The sequence below is a fragment of the Panthera onca genome, chromosome C2 (assembly GCF_046562875.1).
Source record: "Panthera onca isolate mPanOnc1 chromosome C2, mPanOnc1 haplotype 2, whole genome shotgun sequence".
NCBI lineage: Eukaryota > Metazoa > Chordata > Mammalia > Carnivora > Felidae > Panthera > Panthera onca.
The window spans coordinates 149,927,534-149,953,631 of NC_138347.1; the positions used below are offsets into that span (position 1 = coordinate 149,927,534).

General features: G+C 48.4%; 1 protein-coding gene across 8 annotated transcripts in view; it reads left to right on the plus strand.

Moving 5' to 3' along the window:
* ULK4 (unc-51 like kinase 4) overlaps positions 1-26,098 on the plus strand; it is a 577,302-nt gene that overhangs the window by 540,072 nt on the left and 11,132 nt on the right. Inside the window, exon 36 of one of the 8 annotated variants that reach the window (XR_013549925.2) lies at positions 19,544-19,659. The exons of the other annotated variants lie outside the window; for them this stretch is intronic. The gene's annotated coding sequence lies outside the window, so the exon portion shown is untranslated. The remainder of the gene's footprint in view (positions 1-19,543; positions 19,660-26,098) is intronic. 8 annotated transcript variants of the gene reach the window in all.

A 26,098-nucleotide genomic window follows, 5' to 3' on the forward strand; every position in this document is an offset into this window, starting at 1 on the left:
CAGGCATGATCTGACTTTTCCTTCAAGTCTTGGGATTGACCTAGTCTTGGCTAGGCTTGCACAAGGGCTCAGAAGCTTCTGGAATTTCCTTGCTATTGCATGGATGTGATATGCTGAACATTAGGCCCAGTTGCTGGCATTAGCTATATAACTCTACACTTTCATTTGCTATGCAAAGCCTACCAGAATGCAAGAAAGTGAGCATAATATTTCTAGATGGTAACCTTGAGTCAGTCTCGAACTTGTTTCCTAAGGAGAGAAAATTAACTCTGTTTTATAAACTTTAATGCTTTAACTGCTGTTAGCTACACATCACTTGTATCATTACCAGGAGGGTGTCACTGTGGGTTCTCCTGGCTGAACCTACGTGGTGCTTCTCACTACACCTGAGTGGTTTATGGAGGGGTACAGGAACCTCTCCAGGCCGACGTGGGGCTGTGTGCGTGCATCGTTAGGCCTTGATTAAGATAAAGCTTGTCCCAGGCATGCACGTATTATCTGGGAAGTCTTCTGCAACCAGAGAATAATCCAGAAATCAGTGAAAACTTACTGTGAAATCCTGTAGAGTTTATTTGTTGTCAATTTAGTATTAATCCCTCGATATGATTGTGTTAAATAATGCCTGTTATAGACACACATTTAGAGGTAAGTGACACATAGTCAAATGCGGTTATCTGTAGTAATCAAGTTTCCTCCTCTGAAAGCTCGTTTTCTTTAGAAAAGCAGATAAATACCTACCAGTTTTCACAATTTAGAGCTGCTGTAAATGTTCCAGAAATAAATATCTGAGCAACATTTACCTCTTCCTTCGTTCTCTACATTTTCAAAATTTTATGCCAGCCTCATTCATCTGATGGTATATCCATTAGATGGCTCCATGATTGCCCCAGGCTTTCATCCAAAGAAATGTGAGCACAGCTCTCATTTTTCAATTTTTCATCCACTAAATTTGTGCCTCCCCAAAATAAATCCAGTGCTGGCAAGTGTGTGATGAAACCCATGTCCATCCCCTCTGGTGTCAGTGAACATTTAGCCCCTATCGAAAGTATCTGCTGTCGTGTTTCAAGAACCATAGTATTACAAATAACCTTGACTCAGTAATTTTGTGCCTAAGTTTATCGTAAAGAAATCATCAGAAACATGGGATATGTTGTATGTACAAAATTATTTATAGTTCAGAAATTGTAGTCAATCTAAAAATCCACCAACATGGGCACGATCAGGTAAATTATACTTTACTCCTTTGGTGGAATATTTTGTGGTCATTAGAAATTATTGTAATACAAATTAGCAATGTGGAAAAATATATGGGCTATTATGATTGGAAGTAAAGCAACACAAAAATAGTATGTTCACTAGGTTTCTAAATTACTGCTCTTGAGCCAAGGACCACAGAACATAATCTCCCCATCCAAATGTCTCAAAGACCTCTATTTATATCAATTAAATATTGCTACACTGACCACTCTGAAATTTACTGACTTAAGACAAGAGCCACTTTAATGGCTCATGATTCTGTTCAGCCACTGAAGCTGGGAGTTTCTGGCCATTCTTTTACTGGTCTTGACTGGGCTATCTCATGCATCCTTGGTCAGCTGCAGGTCAGGTAGGAGGCTATGCAAGTCTGCTGGGCCGTCTCAGGTGCCTGGGATCGTGGCTGGGCCATTTCTGCCCCATGTGGCCTCTCGTTCTCCAGCAGGCTAGCCCAGGCTGGTTCTCAAGGGAGAACCCAGCTAGCCCAGGCTGGGTCCAAGAGGGAGAATGGAAGTGTGCAGAGCCCCGTGAATCCTAGGCTTGGGACTGGTACATCACTTCCATCGCATCCTGTTGGCCACCCCAAGTCCCAAGACCAGCCCAGATTTAAAAGTGGGAAAAGAGTCCACTTCTTGATAGGAGGAGCTGCAAGGTCACATGGTCAAAGGTGCGAATACTAAGCAGAGAATAACTGCAGCCATTTTTGCAAACGTTCTACCCTCCCAACTCACTGAATTGTTCTCACCGAATCGTTGAGGTTCCTTAGCGATGTTCTAAAGAGTTCAGGTATTCCTGAATACCTAGACCTGCTATTTTACCCCAGGCTGAGATCCATCCCGAATGCCCCAGTGGGTACCACCTGGGATTGGTCAGGTGCCCATTCTGGCTGCTCGGTCCCACACCATGCCGATTCTTAAGTATTTTGACGGTCTCTTCTGTTTGACCTTCCCTGATTGGAGGCCCCCCAACATGCACAAATGTTTACCACCTTTTCAGGGTTATCACCCTTCTGATACACAGTTTAGAGGAGGTGAACTTAACTCTTAAAGGATTTAATCTTCAAAAACAGAAGACGTAATTATGGTAGTTGGGACCCTTACTTATTTTTAGATCAGAATCTTGTTTTTTGATTTAAAGGAAAAAACCTGAGAACAGGAAGGTCTAAATATCTTTAAACAGTACCAATTCTGGTTAATTTGTTTCTTTTAAAAACAGAAAAAAACATGAGTGCACAGGGATGTTTAATGGCATAGTGTGGAAATGACAACTCACTTTGGGGACTGGCCAGTGTGGGATTGAATAGTGAGCCATAAACTCTTAGAAAAGGCCCATACTTTTGTCCATAGGGTCTCAATATTATCTCTCCTTACCGACAGAAAACCTGCAATAATGTATCCATCAGGAACCCCAAAAGCCAATTTTTCAAAGTTTTCTGGTAGCTTTCTGGCTTGAGTTTATGCCTTAGCCTTGTAAGCCAAATATTATTTTCCCTCCCTTGCATCTTAAACTGAATGTCAGTTGCTAAACGTGGTCTATGGTATTATTTGGGTGCCTGAGTCTCCCATTCATTAGCAGAATCAAATGATAGATGTAGCATCGCCAGGAGGTACACAATTTTTCACCTACTGTCAACTCATAAGGCCAAGTGCTGCCTAGTCAGTTGTCGACTGCGAACGTGTCGATTGGTGTTAGGCCTGTGACCTATAGGGCCGAAAAGTGTGGGCGTAACGTCGCCAGGCAGGAGGACATCATTCATTTCCTCTGTCACCTGGGATACTGAGCCGACGGGTACGCGCTTCTGCAGTGTGATATTGTACTAGCCCATCCAAGGGCTCTTGACGATCTCATCGTCCTTAGCCTCTTACGGCGAGAGAGGCTGGGGCTCAGCAAGGCAGTTTGCTTTGGCAAGCGTCACTGTGGCCCATTGGAGAGAACAGAAATCAATCTGTCAATAGTGTGAATTTTTCTTTGGCTTCAGTTGATTTCAGTGGCTCTCCGCCTGTGGAACTTGAAGAGTGCTCACCCCTCGCCCCCGGGGATTCTGACTTACTGGGTCTAGAGGGGCCTGGAAATCTCTGTGTTCCAAAGCTCTGGGGCTGAGACCCCTCGGATTGGGTCTGTGTTCCGAAGAAGAAAGGTCTGCCAGTCCTTTAAACGGCGTTCAATGTCCACATCCTTGTGGCTCCTACTTCACCACTGCGGTATGCTGAAAACCTTCCTGTGGCCCTTCGTACGGTGTGGCATCAGTCTCGGAATCAAAAGGCTGAGGCTCTCCTTCTGTTCTGTTTTCAGTGTTTGTAGCAGGAAGGCTCCCCCTCTCCCCCATCCCCCGCCCCTCACACCAGGCAGATGCCAGGCATCGGTGATTGAAGAGAGGCAGGAGTTAGGGTTCCAGAAGGAATTCAGGATCACAGAGCTTCTATGCAGGAAAATTAAACAGCAAATAAGTGCTGACCGTAAGCACAGCAGGCACTCATAGAGGCCATGGGAGGGAGAGAAATTTCAGGAGACTTTTGGTCCCTAAAGGATGGATGGGGGGACGCCTGGGTGGCTCAGTCAGTTAAGCGTCCGACTTCAGCTCAGGTCATGATTTCCCAGTTCATGGGTTCGAGTCCCATGTCAGGCTCTGTGCTGACAGCTCAGGGCCCGGATCTTGCTTTGGGTTCTGTGACGCCCTCTCTCTCTCTGTCCCTCCCCCCCTCACACTCTCTCTCTCTCAAAATAAACATTAAAAAACTTTTTTAAAGGATGGATGGGCTCTGAGGGGGCACATTCCTGGCCCAGGAGTGGCCCATCACAGCACCTGGGGCTCTGTTTGCAGAGGTCTGAAATGTCCTAGGTGGCCTGGCCCCTCCTCCTCCCCCACCAACTTCCCGCCACAGAGACGGAGCCCCTCACTCAGGCCCCTTGGTGTGTGGTCCTCGGGCTTGGGGTTCCCTCTGCTCACCGTCCTCTGCTCTTCCTCAGGCTCCTCTTTCTAGTTTAGGCCTCAGCACAAACGTCGCCCCTCACCAAAGACCTCTGACGTCTCAGTGATAATTCTTTCTCCATCAGCGGCTCTGAGACATGGCAGCCTCCCCGACACGGTCCCCAACTGGTGGACAGTTTCCCAGGCCTGCACCACAGACAGGACGGGCCTGCCTGACCCCCGGCCTCAGCCGGGAAGCTCGGCTCTGGTGTGGCAAGTGTGGGGCCTGTGGCCTCCAGCATGCACCGGGCTGGCGCCGCAGCCTGTCCCCCTGAGGGCCACCCTGGTCAAGATCCCCAGAGGCTTTGGCTTCCTGCCCCGCTTCCCACTGCTCTCTAGGGATCCCTTCCCTTTCTCTCAGACTGAGTTATGTGTTTCCTTGTCATTTGGGTTGTGTGCTGCCCAGCATTTCCATGTGTTTGGATGAAGGGGCGGGGGAGGGGGACTTGTCACATCACTGTCACTATTCATATTGTCCTGAAGTCACATTATCATTACAAAACAAATCTGATCACTTCCATTCCTATAAAAACTCTCATGATTTTTTCTACTGACAGCATAAGGTACGAGCTCCTTAGCATGACCCACAAAGCCCATCACAGCTGGCCCCATACGCTCTCCCACCGCATCTCCGCGCCCTCCAGTGACACCGACGCCGCTCCCGTCCCTGGGTCCTGGACCCACCGCGTCCTTCACACCTTCATGCCTTGGTTCCCACCAAGCCCTCTCTACAGGGAGTCATTCTGCCTTCAGTCCGCTTTGTAAACTGCATCTAATCCTTCTAGGTGCGGGTAGAATATCACCTCCACCGAGAAGCCTACCTCACACCTGCCGTGTGCAAATCCCCAGGCTGCTGTCTTCAGGGCCTCCGGTGAATATTGACCTCTCTTTGCCTGCCGGCCCTAGTTCACGTGACTGATCTCACCAGCAGAATCTCAGGTGGCACCCGCTGGCAAAGGAGTCTGGGAATTGTCGTTTCCAGGGTTCCTTCCTACAGGCAGGAGCTTAGAAGGGTAGCAACGGGCCTTAGTATCGAGATATCGAGAGACGATATTCAGCATACGTGTGTCACAGCCCTTGTCCATGGGGGACTCATGGCCTGGAGAGTGCGAATAATTCCGGGAAGCACCTGGAATATGCTTTGTCATGCTGCCCCCAGGGATCTGGCACCTCAGGAATAAAACTCAGTCCAGTTACTTGGGTCTCCCTCCACTCCTTCCCAGTGCAAACCCGCTGATCACTAATACCACCGCAGAGCTAGAGAGGGCTCACTGAGGAGTGGAAGCCCGCTGAAGATGACAGAAGCCCGGAAGGGAAGCAGTAAGAGTAAGAGAAAAGCCTCCGAAGCCAGACGGGGAGGGTTTAGATCCTAGCTCTTCCGCTCTCCAGCTGGGTGAAAGGCACTTAACCTCTGTCTCAGTTTCCCCATCTGTTAAATGGAGGTAGTAACAGCACCTTCCTCGTCCAGTCTTTGTATGATTAAATGAGTGAATCCCTGCAGAGTGATGGCACGTAGTAAATCTTCAGTGAACTTAGCTGTCGTCATCATCGCTATCTCTGTGATGTCATAGGGCGGGGACCTTACCAGATCTTAGACCAAAATAAGGTTGCTCTAATGGAGATGATGAGGGGCAGCTCTGGTGAGACCAACTCACTCTCCCCTTCCTGGGGCTTCTCTCTAGCCCTGCGCTCTTGTTTCTTCTGTACAACGAGGAGAGGTGGGGTGAATATGCCCCAGGATTCCTCCTGCTCTGATGACCTTGGACTCCGCAGCCTTCATCAGCCTGAGGTTCTGCGGGATGTCAGAGGGTACCGCTCACGATTTCGTCCTGTGAAAGTTCCCCTCAGCCTTGGCCTTTTGTCAACATAAAATGTGTGGGTTCAGGCACCAAAATCATATTAAGCTCACTTTGTATTTTGTGGGTGTTTTCAGTAACGCTGAATCTCTGAGGGAGTTTTGTGAGAGTATTTATGATTGTTTTTAGTGGGCGTTGGGGGCCAGGTGACTGTAAAATCTAATCAAAAATTCAGAGGCTAGAGTCACCCTTGGGGATATTTCAGCATTTATTTCAGTCATTTTCGCGCACTGGGCCTTCTCCCTCTAATACCTGAAACTATAAACTCAGTAAGTAATAGCCATGATTTTGAAATGGTCGCTGCCCTCAGATGATGGCACGATATTCCAGAATTAGAAACATTTTAAGGCCGTGGTATATAATTGCCACAACAACAGCAATACTAAGACAACTTAAGAAGGTTAACTAAAAAAAAAATTAATGTATGGGAGATACAGCTATAATAGAAAAAGCTGGAAAGCCTCAGGAGTTGCCCACCCTGCTTCAGATGTTCCCCCAGCAGCACTCTCAGACACGGAGCCCCCTCCACACCCAGTGTGCTTGGTGCTATGGACCCTGACGGTCAGATGGGAGTGCCTGCCTTGCTGTGAATGGAAACCGGAGGGACCCGAAGGTTCGCCATCTTTGACCATCACCTTTCAAGACTAGGCTGGAAACTGGCCATTCAGATTACTTCCAGGAGGGTTTCTTGTCTGAGTAAACAGCCAGCGGGCATGTCCATGAGTGGGTTTGGCAGCTCTTTGGCTGCTTATACTTTGGGGGCATAATAAGGTCCCTTGAAGCATTGGTAGGAGCATGGGGTAGTTACTCTCTTATGTCACCAGTAAATTACAAAAACTCTGAGTCCGACTGGTTTAAGCAGAGAGTAAGCATGTTACACCTTCTAGAAGGGAGTCAGAGATACAGGAGGGCCCAAGGCTCTCCCTGCCCCTCACTCTCGAATTGCCCTCCTTGTCACATGAGCTGCTTGGTTGGACTGTAGCAGGCCACTGGTGGCAGTTCGAGATATCACACCAAGACAGGCCCTCCAGAGCTTCTCTGGGCTCTGCCGAGGTCTTGGAGAAGGGACCTTCCAAAGAAGCTCCCCACAGACTTTCTCTAAAGTCTCCTTGACCAGCTTAGGGTCAGTGCCTCGGCTGGGATGAGCTCAGGCTGGTTGGACACAACCTCTGGGGCTCGGGTGGGTCCAGCTTCCCTAGGCAAGCCATGCGGAGAAGTGCATACCTGGGATTCAGTTAAGAAGCAAAAAGTGGGAGATGGAAGGTTTATGGCCACGGAGATTTCATGTTCTGTTTGTGAAATTATTGAAGTTTGGTTTTCCCGCAAAACTTACATACGAAGGATAGATAGAAGCAAACTGAATCTTGGGATAATTCTCCTCATCAAAGAAATCACTGTTTCCCTTTGGGTCTGCTCACACACACCTTAGACTTAAGAGATCTGGAAGCAACTGTGAAGACATTTAACCCAGTCACCTTGTATTTACACACAGCCTCATGGGATCAGTTCCAAAAGAAGTTTCAACTCTGGTTTAAGAAAACCAGCTATGTAGACCCTGTCTTCAAATGTGCATCCCTGGCCAATAATAAGATTCACCAGGCTACACCTTATGAACAGACGTAACTTCAGACTCAGTGCAGTACTTTCCAGAATGACTCTAGTTCCTGTATTTGGACTCTGGCGAATGTTGTCATCCTAGGCGGGTTTGAGGCTCTTCCCTCAATTTTGTCCAGAGAAGAGTGATGCTTCCACAGGCCCGAATCTCTAGTTAGACAGCATTTGAAGAGTGCTCAAACCCCCCGGAGAGTTTCCGTGTCTCAGGGGTGAAAGGAGAAGCTAAAATGTGCCCTCCGTCCGTCCCAGCTCTGTGTCCTGTCCTCTGCAGAGCGAAATTACACAACCAGATTTCACCCCACAGGGCCCCCGTTTGATCTGACTTTGCTTTTGAAATTTGGACCAAGAAAAATCAATCTAAAGATAAGCATCCTATTCCACTCACAGCCGAAACGCCTATCCCAAGGGCAGAAAGAGGAAGCTGCCTTGTTTTTCTCCTCACATCGTTTCAGTTCTTGAGCCAGCAGGAAACCGTATCCCACTCTCTGCTGCTCGGTCCTCTTGTCCTTCCTTCCACTGAGTTAAACGGGAGCAACTTTCTCTCCTCCTGCTTGTTAGAAGAAACACGTCCGTCCCTGGCCCTTTTTGCTCAGCCTTCCTCGACCTCCAGCCTCCTTTGCTCGGCGGCCTGCCTCACCTTGGCTCTTGTGCACCCTCTGCATGGCCCCAAGATTCAGTCCCCACCCTGACCTTGCCATTGATCATGGAGACTTTGACCGGGTCTGCCTTGAGCTCTTAGAATTGCACCAGGCCCTCTGATGTGCCCGGGGCGCCAGCAGGGAGCTCTCATGGCTCCTGCATGGACTCTCTCCAGTCTTCGGTGAGTGGTTTGCACAAAGAGCAGTTATAAGACAGATCTGCAGTGTCCTACCATGGAGAAAGACACAGACTGGGCCTCGGGGCCCTGGAGAAGCCCAGCTGGGGAGATGACGGGTGTGCCTGGGGAGCAAGGAGGTCTCTGCCTCCGGGATAACTGTCACTCCCAGGGGGAAGGTTTTGTACAGAGACTGAAGGCAAGAGGCAGGGAGGGATGGAGCGGAGAGAGAAGGCCCTGGGTGTGAGAAGGCCCGAGCATGGAAGAGAAAGGAGGCGTTCTGCAGTTTGGGCGGGAAGCCTGGCCCAAATCTGTACTCCTGTGCCACTCCTGAGCATACACGTGGAACCGTCTTTCTTTGCCCAGCCCTAGCTCCCTTCCCTCCTAGGCAGGGCTATGGCCACAGCCTGAGGTATTGCCTGGGCCCTGGAGAAGATTCTCTCCTTCCCTCTCCCATGTGCCCTGCCTCCTCCTCCTGAAGGTCTGGACAGGCCTCGGGATTGCACCCAGGTGGACCCTCTAACACTTGTCACAGCCTCAGCCTTCCAGCTGCCCTTACTCCCTTGTCTGCTTTCCCACACGGCTTCTGGCAGCTTCATAGCCTCTGAGCTTTGGGTTGGGCAGATCCAAAAATGCAGCCTTGGGTGACCACCAGAATAACTACGTGCCAAATCCAGGCTCTGGAACTTGACTCTGTGGCTCAAGAAAAGAGCCTGGGTCTCACTCCCCATGCCCCCCCCCCACCAACCCCCGGAAAAACAGAGATAAAAATAATGCCCACCTCAGAGGCTTATTACAAGGATTCAAGAGCATGATACATGAAAGACCTTCACAGACCGTCATTCACCAATCTATTGTCTTTAAAAAATTTTTTTTAATGTATATACATTTTTGAGAGAGAGAGAGAGAGAGAGAGGCAGAGAGAAAGGGAGATACAGAAACCAAAGCAGACTCCAGGCTCTGAGCTGTCGGCACAGAGCCCGATGTGGGTCCCCAACTCAAGAAACGTGAGATCATGACCTGAGCCGAAGTCGGACACTTAACCGACAGAGCCACGCAGGCGCCCCCAATCTATTGTCTTTTTAATGGAAATTAGTATATTATCAATCTCTGAAGATACGGAGCCTCTCGTTCAGCATGCCACAGCAGCACACGCACCAGAACGAGGTTCCAGAAAGGACCTTCTTTCCCTCGATATTGACAAAATGAGTGCAGCTCTAAAGCAATGGCCGGTTCAAATTTCAGTCAATAAAGGAATATAGAGGGAAAAAGCTCTCCCCCAACCCCTTTCTCTAGCCACCAGATTCTCTTCTCAGGAGGCGTCCAGCTCTATCATTTTCTGTGTATCCGTCCACGGGTGCCTTGTGCATATACAAGAAAGGGTTCGACGGCCACTCTCCCCCTCCCCCTTTACACAAATGGCAGCTTCCTTCCTTCCTTCCTTCCTTCCTTCCTTCCTTCCTGTTTTATTTCTTTTAAGAGAGGGAGAGCACAAGCAGGGGAAGGGCAGAGAAAGAGGGAGAATCCCAAGCAGGCTCAGCACTGTCGGTGCCAACCCCAAGGTGGGGCTCGAACTCACAAACCATGAGATTGTGACCTGAGCCGAAATGAAGAGTCGGGTGCTTAACCCGCTGAGCCACCCAGGCGCCCTACTACAGACTGCAGCTTTCACACTCCCTCCTTGGTGGTTTCGTCTTTGCCAATCAGGAGGTGGAAATGATATTTTGCTGTGTCTGCCATTTGTGTTTTACTTACTGTAAGTGGGATTAAGTGCAATTTCCTGGCCACAAACCACGTGAGTTTCTTTTCTTGTGAGCTCGATTTTCCTGCTTTGCCCTTTAGGGTTTTTTGTTGTTGTTGTTCAGTTGATCTTATACTTACTGGTTTGTAGCTCTTTACTAGGGAAGCGAGCCCTCTGTGATCCTTGTTACAGCTCTTTTCCCAGCATATGGTTTACCTCTTGATTCCACTTGAATTGGTTTCCATGCAGACTGTGATCTTCTGCAGTCACACTTCTGTCATATACCATGGAAAGAATGAATGAAGATCAGGAGGGCTGATCAGCTCTGAGGGCTGCCTCTCAGCGAGTCTGTCTTGAGCCTTTATTCTTTTTCTGTCACCTGTTGTTATCCTCTGACCTCCTATCTCAGCCGAGGGTCCAAGGGCTGGGGCTTTGACTGGGGTGGTCCAAAGAAGCAAGGGACAGTCCAAAACATTGAGTCTTGGGGCAAATTAAGGACACAGATTAGATCTCAAATGAAGGGCCTGCCCTGGAGAGCAGCCTGGAGGGTCTGGGTGACCAGAACAGGAATCCTCAGAGCTCTGGGAAAGGAGCCTTTTGTTAAGTTGCAGTTGGGTTAAGGATGCCAAGCCTGTTCTACACATCTTGTCATCTGGAAACTACAGGGAAATGAGAGAATTAGCCTAGTCAATGAATTGAACCCACACATTTTGAGGTCAGCCACTAGACAGGTGTCTGTCATTCATGGACACACCTCCTCCAGCTCATTTTCTCCCCTAGGACAATAAGCCAGGCCCTTGTAGACCAACAGTAGTCCCATCCGGTACATATTGTGTCATTGTGGAATCCTAGAATTAGGCTGGGAAAGGAACTGGTTCTCAGTCCCTTCTGCATTGACGTCCCCTCCGTAAAACACTATGGCAAAACCCATGTGCGGTGAGGACAGTTCACGGCCACCTGCTCTGCGTGGGAGGCCGGTGGCAGCAGCAGCTGGGTCAGTCTTGATCAGAGAGCCTCATTTCCTGGATACGTGCCATCACCCTAGCCCCTGGCCCCTGGCCCCTGGCCCCTGTGGATGGTTGGAAAGGTTCTGGGCAAGTTCACCAGCAGCTGGGTTGTTCCCTCATGAGTATTCAGACATCCCGTGGATGCACCAGCTTGTCTGGACTGGTAGCTGAGAGGTTTGCTCTGAATGCCGTTACTGATTTTTCCCCACCCTTTATCATCTCTCCACCCTTTGGCCATTCTCTGGAAGTTGGATTCTAATCTTTCTTTGAAAAGAATATTTCTCAAAAGAAATGTTTTCTCCCTCTGCTAGACACTCCTGGAGCAAGGGGATGAACAAGAGGCTTTGATCTTGAAGGCATTCTTTTTAAGTTTGATCTTTTGATCTAATGTTTTGTTTCTGTGCACTTAATGGTTTGCTTCAAAATCACCTAAATATCAGGTCAAATAAGACAAATACTTTCAAAAGCAAAACCCATACCGATGCTTTATTGTAACCCCTAACAAAGTGCTGTTAAATTGTCCTTTGCAACCAGCACGTTGATTCTAACTGGGCAGGGAGTGAAGAGGAGAACTTCCCAGGTCTCCTCTGTGACAGGGAATCACCAGCCTCATGATCTTCAAAGCCCAAATAGCAAATACATATCAGTAGCTCTGCTCTGTCTCATCACTGGCCTACTATTCTTTATAGGAAGTAATAGATGAGTTGGATCTTCGGGGACGTTCACTAAGACCACAGGCCTTACGGTGATTGATTGTCTGTGTCTTTTTCACGAGGGCTGTGGGACAACCCGGCTCACTCTGCTTTGGCCCCGTTGGACTATGGACCGCTTAGCCTGTGGGTGGTACAGGGCACAGGCATCTCTGGTGTTCTCATACACCTATCAGTGCATCGGGCACCGCATCCAGGTTGCCAGAGTTGGGTAGCTATGATGGTGGCATCGTTTCCCCTCACCCTTTGCCTTCCCTGCCACCACGTAGATAGAAATCCTAGGCACATGAGGCTGTGAGATACACGATGCAGAGAAACGCCAGCGGACTGGAGCACAGCGCCTTAGGACACAATGGATGGCCCTGCCTGTTGAGGTTTCGGGAACCTACCGTGAATCAAGCCTGGCAGAATTTGTCTTCTGGCTCAATACAGTTATAGGCATGTTTCTTTGCCAAGGCCTATAACGAATTGGGCTATATCGGTGCCCAGATATTCTTACAAATAAGAACTTGAGGTTCTGTGGTTGCCACCCATCTTTAAATCCATGAGTCAGTACCTAGGCCTTTTATTCTTCTTAATACAATTAATCTCTGCTTTCTAAGGAAAAATACCACCACTGTGACTAAATATCAGTGTATCGTTGGCTATCTGTGTGGCTGTACAATCTTAAAGTATACTGCAGACTCATGCGTGTGCACAAAAAGGGAAAAGCTAGAAACATCCCAGGTACCCAAGAATAGAGAAAAGGTTGGATAAACTTTGAACATGAAAGCATTACACTTAATACATGAGAACTTCACTTCAGGGCAAAACGGAGTAAGAGGGCACAGATTTACCCTCCAACCTGAAACAAAAATAACAACCAAACAAGAAAATATTAAAATAATTTTATAAATATATATTATTTACTTATAAAACAAAGGTTTTTAAGACACTGGCCATCAAGCAGTGAAAAATAGTGGTCCCTGAGAGATAGTTCACAGGGAGATGAATCTCATGGTTGCCCCAGCTTGAGAGTTTGCAGGCTACGGCCTATGGAAGGGGCAGTGAGGTGGAGCCCAGAAGATTACCCCAGTTGAGATGGAGCTGAGTCCAGAGAGACCAAGGCAGCTGGAGTTCTCAGGACACAGCCTCAGAGAGGAGAGGTCAGGTGTGCATGCAGAGGAACCTCAGACACCCACAGCTGGTTCCCCTTGAATACTCCACAGAGTACTGATCAATACCTGTGAGGCCAGGGAAAGATCTATCCAAAGGGATTAAAGGGAACAGAGCCTGGTGCTCATAAAGAGCCAGGAATAGTGTTCCCACCAGCCTAACTGGAAAATTTCATAATTCACGAGGCATAGGGTAGGATACACAGAAAGGTCTTGCTTGCCTCAGTAGCAGGGGACAGTTAGCCCCAAATTGAGCAGGGCTCCAGACCCTCCTAACACATCAAAAAGGAAAGACCCAAAATCATAAAAATGTTTCTGGTAATTCAACTGCATCCCGAAACAAAAACCAAGAATGTTTATGAGGATACAAAAATATCAAGCATCAGGGAAAATTGCATCATATCTGGCGTCAAAGATTACAAGGTATACAAAGAAGCAGAAAAACACAATCCATCAAAACAAATCCGGAACTGACACAGATGTTAGAATTAGCAGATAAGGACGTTAAAAGTTATTATAACCATATTCCATACACTTAAAACCTTTAGCAGAGACATGAATATATATCTTTTAAGAAGACCTAAATAGAGCTCTTAGAGATGAAATACACATGGAAAGAAATCTACAGTGGATCAGACCTTGCAGAAGAAAAACGAAGCTTGAATACATAATTATGGGCACTATCCAAAATGGGACACAGAATAATAAAAAGATAAAGAGCATCAAGGAACTTTTGGATAACTTCAAGTAGCTTAACATATATGTCATTAGAGATCCTGGAAGAGAGGAGGCCAGCAAACATATTTGAAGAAACAGTAGTTGGAATTTTTCTAAATTTGGTGAAAGTTATAAACCCACAGATCCAATATGTTCCGTGAACCCCAAACACAAGAAACGTGAAAACGAAAGGCACATTACAGTCAAATTGCTCAAAACCAGTGATAAAGAGAAAAGTCCTCAGGTAGCCAGGGGAAAAAGAAACATTACATACGGAGGAACAAAAATGAAGATGACAGCCCATTTCTCTTTAGAAACGATGCAAGAGAGGAGACAGTGAAACGACACCTTTGAAGTAGTGAATGGAAACATTGTCAGCTTCAAATTCTATATCCAGCAAAAGTATCTTTCAAAACTGAAGACAAAAAAAAAAAAAAAAAAAAGACATGTTCTTATATGTGGAAGTAGAAAGAATTCATTAACAGCAGACCCACACTACAAGAAGCCCTTCAGTTGGAAGGAAGAGGACACCAGATTGAAAGCTGTATCAACACAAAGAAATGAAGGTCATCAGAAGTGGCAATGACATTCCCATCAGCAGCGTATGAAAGTTCACGATAGTTCCATTTGTAATACCCCAAAGCTGGAGACAGCCCAAATGCCAATCATTAAGTGATCAGAATAACAAACTGGTATGTCCATCTGTACAATGGAGTACTTCTCAGCTATAACAAGGAATGAATTCTTGATACATTCTACAGCATGGATGAGTCTCAACATAATTGTATCGAGTGAAAGTAGCTAGCCAGAGACTATATACTGTCTGATTCCACCTACATAAAATTTTATGAAATGCAAAATAGTGACAGAAGGCAGATCAATGGTTGCCTGGAAATGGAGGTGGGAGCAGAGAGAAGAAGGGAGAGATTACAAATAGGTGTCAGGAGACTTTGGGGATGGTGAATATGTTCACCATCTGGATTATAGTGTTGGTTTCATGGATGTGTACAATTGTACGCATACGTACCATTTAGCAGATTGTATAACTTATGTTTGTGTCCTTTATCACGTCAATGAAACCTTGATAAAACTGTTAAAAATTAATACATGAAGACATAATGAAAGTGAGAAGGAAATAGAAAAAGGACATAGAAAAACGTAAAAGACCTAATTTTAGAAGCCCTGTATCAACTAGCTAAAAACTACGTGACACAGATGGTTAAAAAGAAATAATTTAGGAAGATGTCATGTTTAGAAAAAGAAGAGTTACTGTAGTAATCTTTGCCACTTGTCCTAATACAAAAAAGTGAATAGAAGACAAAAATGCACTTTTTCTCAGGTTTTGTCATTTTATGGATTTGAATTTCATTGTCTCTATTTGAGCTTTTTAATAGCTTCCTTAGGAATGTACCCTTTCTGTGCCCCGGTCTCTTCATATGTGAAATGGGAACATTAACAACGTTTAACTCTTAGGAGCTCAGATGAGCTAATTCCTCTCTAAGTGCTTCAAACAGTACCTGGCACACGGCATTCGGTACATGTTAGCAGGACCAGCTGCTAATATAAGGCTGCCTCACAACTACCTTGGATCCAAGAATGAAAGGCAGAGGTTGAACTTTGGAGTCGTATTGAGTCCGCCCCAACTCCATACACTCAGAGAAAAAACAACAAAAGCTAAAGACAAAACAAACAGAAAAAACCAGATCTAGAGGAAGGGAAAGGGACTTAAGATCTTTGTTTGCGCTTCCTAACTCTGAGACGGAGACCATACAGCAGTGCAGAGCAAATCTTTGAGTCTTCCTGGGCAGACGGATATGCACATGGAACCTGTTACAAGGTCATGGCCCCTCAGCTGGGTGGAGTGAGTACTTTCCCTGGATGTCTAGGCCTGGCCCTCAGACCCTTTCTTGGTTAGGCATCTGTATCCTCCCCTGTCTGACTGTGTTCATCCATACCTCTTATCTCTGAACTCCGGGCCCCCTATTCGAGCAGGTAGTTTTTATTGTATATTACGGATCATTTTTTTCTCTAAGTGATGATCCTCTTGTTCTCCACCTTGGACTAACAGCCTTGTCTGCCATTGTCCTGGGATGTTTACGTGATGTGTGTATGTGTGTTTGTTCTAATATATACATTCTATCTTAAACAGAAAACAGTCTGTAATTTTCACACATAACAGTTCATAGTAATAAATAGTATTTTCATTGTACCTTCAAACTAAAGGTTGAGTCATCAAAAAGTATGGAGGGTGGGAAAAAAAGTGAGCTGCCAGAGTCAAGGACTTTTCCCCAGTACCCTTGCAACTGCGGTTATGTTCAAATACTTTATTGTACACTTCTCTTTTATTAAGTAATTTAATTTTATAGGAACCTGTAAAATGAAATGTATTATCATTTGAGTAACTTTAAGAGACATGGAGATTATACTATTTAAAGGAACCCCATGAAGGTCCATTAAGTAGATAATCTGCATAAGAATTTGTTTTTCATAAAGTTGCGTTTCATTAAAATAGTGCCAGAATTCCTATGATCTCAACTCAACGTTTCATTATCATGAACCAAGGCATTGCATCAAGGTAGCAACTGAATCATGGTGCCTTTTTGTCATGGGGTGAAATGGATTGAAGCCTCCTAATGTCTGTAATTAAGGGAGCTTTCAGATCACGTTACATTCTCCAGAAGCCACCTCATCCATATGCTGAAAAGACTGCATTTGACCATCAATTCCTAGAACTCATTTATCTATCCTAGGCCCGATGTCTGTTTCTAGGATTTTGTATAAAAGGACATGTTGGGTAATAGGTAATATTGCAGGCTGTGGCCTTCATTCTTTTCATGGATTTGCATTGAAATTATTAGTGAAGCTAATGGAGGGGGATGAAATTACCCATTTCCAAGGAATATCTTGGAATGATGAAGGAGTAATTATATTCTAAATACAAAATAAGGATGTCGTGCTCATCCCACTTTAATTTTTTCCAGAATGCTGATCTGTTCTAAAATTCATACAGAACTAATTTCAGAGGAGTGAATAAAGCTTGCTTGAAATGTTCACTCAAGTGGGTCCTATGGGGAAAAAAGAACCAGCTGACAATTGAATGCCACTTTGGTCTGGATACGCAATGTCTCCCCTAGGTTGGTTGAGTCCGTGCGGCGGGTGGGCATTTTGGTCCGGAGAGCAGCTGAGGGGCTGGCCGGAGAGCCGCGTCTCAGGTCCTGCTCCGTGACTGACTGCAGCAGCTGTGTGCAAAGCCTTTACTTTCTGGAGCCTCCTGTGGGACGGCAGAACATGGGAGCCTGCAAGGCTGCTCCACCAGGACACCTCAGCCTGGGGAAGCTCAGAAGGCCCCTAGATGGGTGGGATACATCCCGTGATGGTCACAGACCCACATACCACAGAAGGAAGGGTATTGCGTATCGAACAAAAGCTAGTCCAAGGCAGCCTCCCATAGGAGAAAACAAAACAGGACAGGGGAGCTAGCCTTCTAAACTTCCTCAGACGTCCTAGTATTGCACGAGAAGGTGACCCAACCTGCCTGAGCAAGGATCTGGTGTCGAACCCAGGGATTGTCAACCTCAGCGCTATTGACATTGGAGTCATAATTCTTTGTCGTGGGGCTGTCCTGGGCATGTAGGACGTGTAGTAGCATCCCTGGCCTCTACCCACTAGATGCCAGAAGCCAGTAGCACCTCCAGGAATCCCCAGTTGTGACAACCAAAACCGTCTCCAGACACGGCCAAATGTCCTCTGGGGAACAAACCCCCCCCATTTGAGAAGCACCAATATGGGGCAAGAGGCTGTCGCGAAGCCGGCAGATCAAGCCCCCTCACACCTTGAGGCCTGTTTGGCAGGCCATCTGGATCTCACAGACATCACAGCTCACGCTCCTCCCGACTTGGAGCGTGGCGCTTGATGACCGAGCCCAGATGTTCTCAGTCGAGAAGACCTTGGTTGGCCACTTTGGCTCTCGAGGCGGCAGTTTCCTCCTCTGGGAAACGAGAACAGCAACAGGACCCCGCTCACTCAGAGGTCGGTTGGGGTAGCGCACGCGAAGGAATATTCACTACAGGTGTTGTCAGGTTAAGACCTAAAATCCTGCGGAAGTTACGTTTCCCCCTCTTTGCCATCCACTGGGTCCCTCATTTCATGATAAGCGAGTGTATCTAAGGAAAGTGTCTTAAAGCCTTAAAACGCCCCCTCCCAGCACATTTACTCATGCGCACACACACGCACGCACACACACAGCCACCTTCTCTACCTAAAAGATGTCAGGCAGCCCTACCATCCCGTTAGCATTGGCTTGGCTCTGTGTCAGTCCCGAGCAGAGTGTTTTTTGGTTTTGAGGGACTAAGGGATTATTAAGAGGAAGCTGTTTGAGGGAAGGTACAGTGGCGACACTTCCGTTAGAAGGAGGAGTAGGAGAGCTCCTTGTCCCGGCCCGGGAAATCCTTTTCTCCATCCATTTTCCTGCCTCTGTTCAGTGAAAACCTTCTGCGGATACTTTGGCGTTTGAGCTGGGGCTCCTAAAGTTCGTGGAAGTCCTGTCTGTGCCACCTCATCTGAAAGCCCTAAAAAGCTTTTCCTCTTGGATAATGTTCTTAGGCTTCCAAGAGGCTTGCCCTTGTACTGGGAGCCGTTGAGGACAGGGTGAAGAAAATGGCCTAGCCTGTTTGTGGCCAAACCACCTATTTCTGGGAATTTCCCCCACGGTGCCTGGCCTGGGTTCAGAGGGAGTGTCCCTGTGGGTCTCACAGCTCTGGGACCTCGGCTCTGCAAGGCCCTCTTGGTGTCCCGTTCTGGCCTACAAAGATGTGTGAGCAGCCAACCTGATGCTTTTCTAGAGACTCTGAGCCACCCATTAGAGGCTGACTTAAACCAAAGCTCTGGCTTCCCTATTAAAGTGCCCCCAGTGGCCCAGAAGGAGGCCATGAGTGATTGCCACGTGGTGGCCCCAATTCCCTTGATTCCAACCCCTGTCTAGTCACCAACACCAGCCCCCTCCCCGGCCCTGGCCCCACGAAGTACCCACGAAGAATGAGGGGTAGAGGCTTGTGGAGGTGGGTCAACTCAGCCCATCAAAGCCTTTTGCAGAGGAAGATCCAGGCTCTTTGACGTTGTCCTCAAAGCCTCTGAGACTTTGCTTCAGTTAATTCTATCCCACGGCCAGTTTGACCCTGGTCCAGGAAGTTGTTTCCTGTAGATCCCAATTCTGCTTAGTGTTGTGTGGGTCACCAGGTTTGCCCCGGAGCAGAGCAGGCCTCTCGTGGGAGTTTTCCAAGCCCACCCACCCCCACCACACACCACGCTCCTTGTCACCACCTAGCTGGGCGTGATGGATGCTTCAGGGTCAGCTGACAGCCGACCTGCGTCTGAGGTGGGATCCAAAGACTTTACAGCTCCCCTCCCTGCTTCTGGAGGCAGCTTTTCTCAAGGCCTCACAAAGAATGTCCTCGTGCTGTGGTCTGCCTGAGGGAGGGAGGATGAGACGCTCACAGGGGCTACTCATTTTCTCAAAATGGTCATTATTAAAATGCTCCCAAATGGAGTCTTTCAGCATTTGATTAAGTCCCTCAACAAAAACAACAGCCACCATGGGAATTTTCAGCTGTCTGGCCTGAATTTTGACTAAAAGGTGCCTGACGGCTTTAATCATGTAAACCACATGTGCTCTAATTTTTCTTTCCATTTCATTTTCTTCCAAATTTTAGCAATCTGAGGAAATCTCAGCCAGCCCCGATGTTCCCTTAGAGAGTCCCGGAAGTACAAGGTGAAGTTTGGAGGACAGTGCAAGGCAGGAAAAGAAATGAGTGGACCCTTGGCTCAGGTATCCCCATCAGCTCTGCCTGCCCGTGTCCAGCCTCCTTCTGACACACGTGGAAGACGCTGCTGAGGTGATAGCGAGCCTCGTGGAAGCCACCTGCCTCTGAACCCCAGGAAAGCATGCAGGCCACCCCCTGCATCCACGCTGTTGGTGGCTGTGGTGCCTGTGGCTGCGGGTCTGCCCACCAGCCCTAAGGTGGCCCCTCACCTGCCTTCCTGACTGGAGGCCCAGGGCCCAGCCCAGACTGGAGGATTCTGGGGTGCTGGCTCGGCCTGCAGGCCCGGCCAGGGCCACCTGAACCTCGCATGTCCCTCTTCCCTGAGGCCCTCTATCCAGACTTACAGATCCCAACCTGATGCCTTTGAAGTCATGTTTCCCTGAGGGTCTGTGGGGGCAGGTTGATAGGCCCCACCCCCACGTTGCCTCCCCCTTGTACTTGCAAATTCAGTGGCTTCACAACAGCTAAGGTGCTTCTGCTCGTGGAGCATGTTGTCATAAGCAGAATTCGTGGCGGCCGTAAGCAACTGACTTTTCCCTCCCGTCATGACATGTATCGCAGGGGTCTGTCGAAGACTTTGTTCGCTTAGCTAACAGTTTCGTCACCCAGAAACAAAATGCTCATCTAATAAGTCTGTTTAAAAAAATTACTAGTAATTGTGGGTGAGTTTATCTCCCCTCCACTCACAATTCCTGTGTGATCATGTCAGTTCCAAATGTATGGTACGTCCACCTCTTCCGGATAGAAATCTCAAGGGTTCCGTTTCCACGTCACGAAGTCTAGGATGCAGACTTTTCTCGCGTTCCCTCCAAAGGGACTGTGTAGACGCTTGGCCCACCGTAAAGGGTTGACTCGTTTGGCACATTCATCCCCCTGGTCACCTGCTGCTCACGCCTCCGTCTCTGCCACGGAGGACTAAGGTCCAGGCAGCGTCTCGTCTTTGCTTAACCGAAGGCTCAGTGGGAGGGAAGGTCAGGAGGGATCAAGTCGGCGTGCTTGGGGATCCCGGGCCGGCAGGCGAGCTCTTGGATACGGTGCCCCGGTCCCCGTCACCACCACCTGGACCCTTTTTGCAGTCCCTCCCAGCTGGCTCCCTGCTTCTTCAGGCCACCACAGGCGCCACGGCGTCGTCCCCACCTCGGGACCGTGGCTGCTGTCCTTGCCCCTCTGCAGAATGCGGGTCCCCAGGCTGTCCTCATGGCTGGCACGCTCATCATTGCGCCCACCGGGGGACTGTCCCGGCCACCCAGCCGCACACCGTTTCCCCTCTCCTCCTGTGCTACTTTCCCCGACTGCTATCGCAAAGTACACGTTTACTTTCTCGTTGTGTTTCTCACAGCCACAGCTCTGCGCTCACACCCCTGCACACGCTGTATTCCCTGAGTCCAGAGTCTGGCACATAGTAGGTGCTCAGTACACCCTTTCATCTCGAGCATAAAGAAAGGGTTTGTAGGACCCTTTACGATCGCCAAAAGGGCTTTTCACGTGCCCTCCGTGTACCGTTGTGGCTTCTTTTCTGCCCACCTGTCACTAAACTGAGGGCCTTGGGAGCGAGGGTTAGGTGTGTAATTTTCTTATCACACTGGAGGCTTCAGGCTTAGAAGGTACCCATACCCATTTTATATACTTGTACTCATGTTCCACATGTGTTTAGATTTTGTTTTTTACTCTACACTGCAAGCATTTTCCCGACTGTTCTTATTTATGATGGCTGAATCACAGCCCAGTGGCATAGTGGCTGACAGGGTCCTTACTTAGGGGAGTGAGGAACTGAGGAAAGAAGGAAGCTTTGTTGACCTGACATCGACATGACCCTGCTTTGTCTCCCCATTCGATAGGAGGGTCAGAGAAAGAGCTGGAAATTGATACTATTAAGCCACTTCTCCTATCTGCTGCTTTCCCACCTCAAAGCCCCACACCACAAAGTAGGGATCCCAGTGTCAAATAGACACCTAAGTATGACCATATAGCGTTCCTAAGGATGAGCCGGAACTTTCTTGGGTCAAGGTCAAATTCCGACTACCCATACAACTCCTCACTTCCTGTGACCCAAGTTCTCATGCCTACCTAATCACATGATGGCTGCTACCTTGAGTATCTCCTCTTGTGAGGCAATGATTGCAGCCACATCCCATAGTTGGCACCCCCATACCCCTGCCTTGGAAGTCCTTTCCCTCATGTTTGCCCTTCTCAGCACTTGGATCAGGCCCTCTGGGGAGAATGGCACGGTCTGATCCTATATTTCACCGGAACTTTCTTTGGGCCACCCTCTAGTTTATCCTTATATGCACACAAGGTCCACAGTCATCATTCTTTGCCAATTAAAACTGCTTTTTCCTAACATATTTAGGACCTGGCTGTTGTAACTAGTCAGTTGGATCAGGCCTAAAAGATTTCCCAAACCGGCTATATTATATTCAACATTTTAAGCTTACTAGATTTAATGGCCAGAAACTGATACAATTACGGACAGTTTTAAGCAATAAGGGCATTTTTACTGCCCTGCAGAGAGATGAGAGAAGTGGCTGGCCTGAAATGAAGGAGGCAGATATGGATAATTTTCTTCCAGAAAATAATCATGTCTTATGGGATGAAAAGGAAAAACATTCAAATCCTGAGCATATCACTTCCACGGCCCCTGGATTTAGCAGGTGCCCAGACGTACAGGCAGCAGTTTTGGGCAGGAGAGGAGAACGGAGGTGTCGGGCTAGACTGGGAAGCATACAGACCCCAGGAGGAGGAAAGAAAGGTCAAGAGAAAAAAGAAAATCCTCGCACACTGGTGTGTTCTCACTAAAGTCAGCTTCCCCTTCCAAATGTGGAAATACCAGTTGAAAGAGTGAGCTTTGACCCTCGCTCTAGAGGCTGTGGCCGCAAACGCTGCAGGCCCAGCCATTCCTCCAGGGACCCCGGCTCCTGCAGGCTCGGGCTGACTCCCCCCACTCCGGAATGTCAGCCTTCTCATTACTCATGGGTAACGTCTGCTCCTACCCTCCCCACTCCGACACCGGCCCTGTCTCTGTGTTGAGTGCTTCTGCAGCCAGACCCTGACGGGGGAGAAGGCAGAGGACAGCATGGCGATTAGGGCAAGGGGGGCATTGGAGAGAGTCAGCCGGACCTGGTCTCCATCCCAGCTCCACTGCTGGCCAGTAGTGGGGGATCCCGCTGTCGCTTCATCTCTAACCAGAGGATCATAGAAGACCTTCCTCGTATGGTTATTGTGAAGAGACTAGGAAATACTAGTCCACAATGGCAACCCAGAAAACTCGTAACTCACTTCCCATCAGCAGCAAGGACAGACGTCCCACCCCGGATGCAAGGAGGGATGCGTAAAGCCTTCTGGTAGCCAGGCACTGAGAGAAATCGCCAAACGAGTGGCGGTCGCCACATCGGGAACCGTTTAGCGGACAGTACATGTGACCCGCAGAGTCCTTCGGTCTACACCTGGAACCCCAGTTCGGTCTACAAGAGAGAGTGTATGGTTCCCCGCTCCCAGTGAAAGTGATGAGAGTCAACGACAACAGTGGCGGGGAGCAGAGGGTGCTGTGTGATTTGCAAGGGGCCGCGTGCATAGCAGCACAGACCGGGCAAGCCTTTACACCAGATCACCAGCATTGTAGGTGGAGGCGCTCGAGGTGACACCACACTTCGCCAGTCAGTCACTTGCTTTCATTATCCAGTCAGCCAGCAGCTGTGCTGGGTGTTCAGCAGATGTGAGGATGCAGCAATCTCTCGGAAAGAGCCGGGGTCTTGAAGTTGGGTAGACGGGGTCCTATCTCCGTGCCAGTGCTTGCTGGCCAGGTGACCTGCGGCAAGTCACGGAAGCCCTGCCAGCCTCCATTTCCTCTTCTGGGAAGTGAGCATGCTAAGATTTATTTTTCGCAAGGCTGTCCAAAAGAAAGTCATGTGTTGAAAGCACTTAATTCTGTTCGTGAACGTAGTACCACACACGTGTTCGTTTCCTTTCCTGACCCAAATTCCAGGGCCTTTGTACTCCTAGGCCTTTTAGCGCAAATAGTCTTATAGACAGAGGTGAACCCCATCAGTTCCTACCTGAAACCTAGGTTTTGTTAGCCTTGCCCGTGCACACCTGCTAATGCCCTGGGCACAGTCCCTCGCCGCCCCAGTTCTTACGTCCTCAACGTGGAAACTCGTGGGTGCTCTTGAATAAGAGCCATTTTCTTCTTCTCGCCTGGACTTCTTCAACTTGAGGAATCAATATGTTCCAGCTGCCACCATTTCTCCGGGCCTCAGTGCTGCTCAACCGCAAATCAAAGCCAACTGGTGCTTCCGGAAGAGCATAGAAGAATGCCTCCATTGCGGTCAGTCTGCGTGTGCCCCGGGACCATCCAGGCTTAGTATAGCATCTCTGTCCCTCTCCAGAGAGCCTGAGTTCGTGGGAGTCTGGGCCAAATCTAGATGAGCAAGTCTTGGTGACTAGGGCTGCCTCATCGGTAAGTCCTGTCTCTTCCCCGAAGACGCCCCAGAGTAGGTTCTAGCTGGAACCCCTCGCCCCTCCGTGACCAGCAGATCCGCTCACAGGAATCAGGGGTACCTCCGGATTTCCTTCCAGTCATCGCCCTGCTTATTAGTCCTGGTCAGAAGGGACCTCCCTTGCTTTCACTGAGGAACATAAAGTTTTTAAGTGGACTCCAGGGAAGGCATGGAGGCCACGAGGCTATGGAAAGCTGCACGAGAATTACTCCATTTTACCCCAGATGCGCTCAGCATCATGGGAAGGCATAATGAGCACAGGGGCCCAGATGCAGCATGGTGTGTGTTAATACAGTCTTGCTGTAATGTGAATGTGGGAGGCCAGACCCTGGCGGCAGCTCAAGAAGTTTCTGGAGAGGCCCCCAACGAGCACTGCAACGCCAGATAGAGCCTGGGGGAGGAACTGCCAGACCCCATTACACCTTCCGGAAGTTCTTCCCCAGATTCCATCCTGGCGTCTGATAACAAGTGGAGAGAGCCTGTCTCCATATGCATTTGGTAAAAACGGCTTTGAAGTAACCTAAAAACCTCAGCCGAGAGAAGACAAAGCGTATGTTAAGAGAACTAAATAAAGGGGCTCCGTGTACGGGTTTATTTTTGAAATTTCAACTCTTTGAAGTAGAGTTGTCATAGCTCCCTGCCTGTTTCGACTTGTGTTGGTGAGATCTGAAGGCCACAGAATTAAGACAGTCCTCCCCTGTGTGAAGTGTGTGTCTGTAATAACAAGCACCGGGGAGCACCTGGCCTGGCTCACTGTTGCCTGTTTCATCTCCAGGTTTTTTTCTAGTTTCTCAGTGTTGCCTGGGCCTGTCCGGAGGCCTCTCTGGTTAGAAAACTAAAGCTAACTTGGCTTCGCTTCGCCACACGCATTCAGGATCACCGAAGACACAGGCGTATGTCATTGTACCCTCATAAACAACCCCCACGGTCTGCCCATGCCTGACTCGGCTGCAGCCACGTTAAGTCCCGATTCCCGAAACCGTTTCTAATAGAGAAGCTGGTCCTGGAGCGTTTTATGAGCTTCACGAGGACGATGCTGTGAGTCACGTTTATGAGCATGAATTCACGGTACACCACAGCGATCGAAAATCAAAGTTCTTATTCGCACATTTGTTATGACCTTGGATAAAGAATGCGGGCGCCAGGCCTGGCTTTGCCCCTCAGAGGCCACCGTGACCCTGGGCCAGCCGCTGTCCTCTCGTCACAGCCTCACCTGCAAACCGAGGGGGCTGGCCAAATTCAGTGTCCTGCCACTATGGGGGACAGTGGGACATTTTTTTGTCAGTTTGCCTTTGGGAAGCTGAATTCCAGAAAGGAGCCAACCCCAGTTCTGTCCTTTACGGTGTGTGTAAAGCCACTACCTTACAGTTCGTGAGCCTGCTGGGGAACGCGAAGGTTGATTCTGTAGGACGCACGTGTCTCCTTTCGGTGTTTTGGTTATTCCCAGTGATGCGTGAGTGCTGATTGACACACGCCGTGTTCAAGTGACTGTAGCCAGTTGAATAAGTCGTGTATTTGCCCGAAGTACATTATCAGTTTTTTATATATCCTCAATCAAACAGAAGTGGAGGGATAGTCCTCCCAGGTGGATCTTAATTCTAAGTTCAAACTTCCAACTTTTTTCTGGCCTTTTTCTTAAACACCCCCTGTTTTGAATGATCCTGTCTACCATGCGCACTGCACATACTTGGTATAATTCCTATTTTCATTTTGATTGACTTTAGCCGCACAGCTACCAGTCGGATGTCTCAGTGTGAGATAATGACAGGCACTCGTATTCAGCCGATGCATTTTTATTATAAAGAGGAGGAATGTGAGGCAGGCATGACTCTGTTCGCAGGAAAGGGACGTTCTGAAATAATGAAATCCACTCATAGACTCTTAGAGGTCCAGGAACCTCTGCTGTAGTACGTTATTAGAAAATAAAATTGAGTTTGTTTGTTTTGGCTTC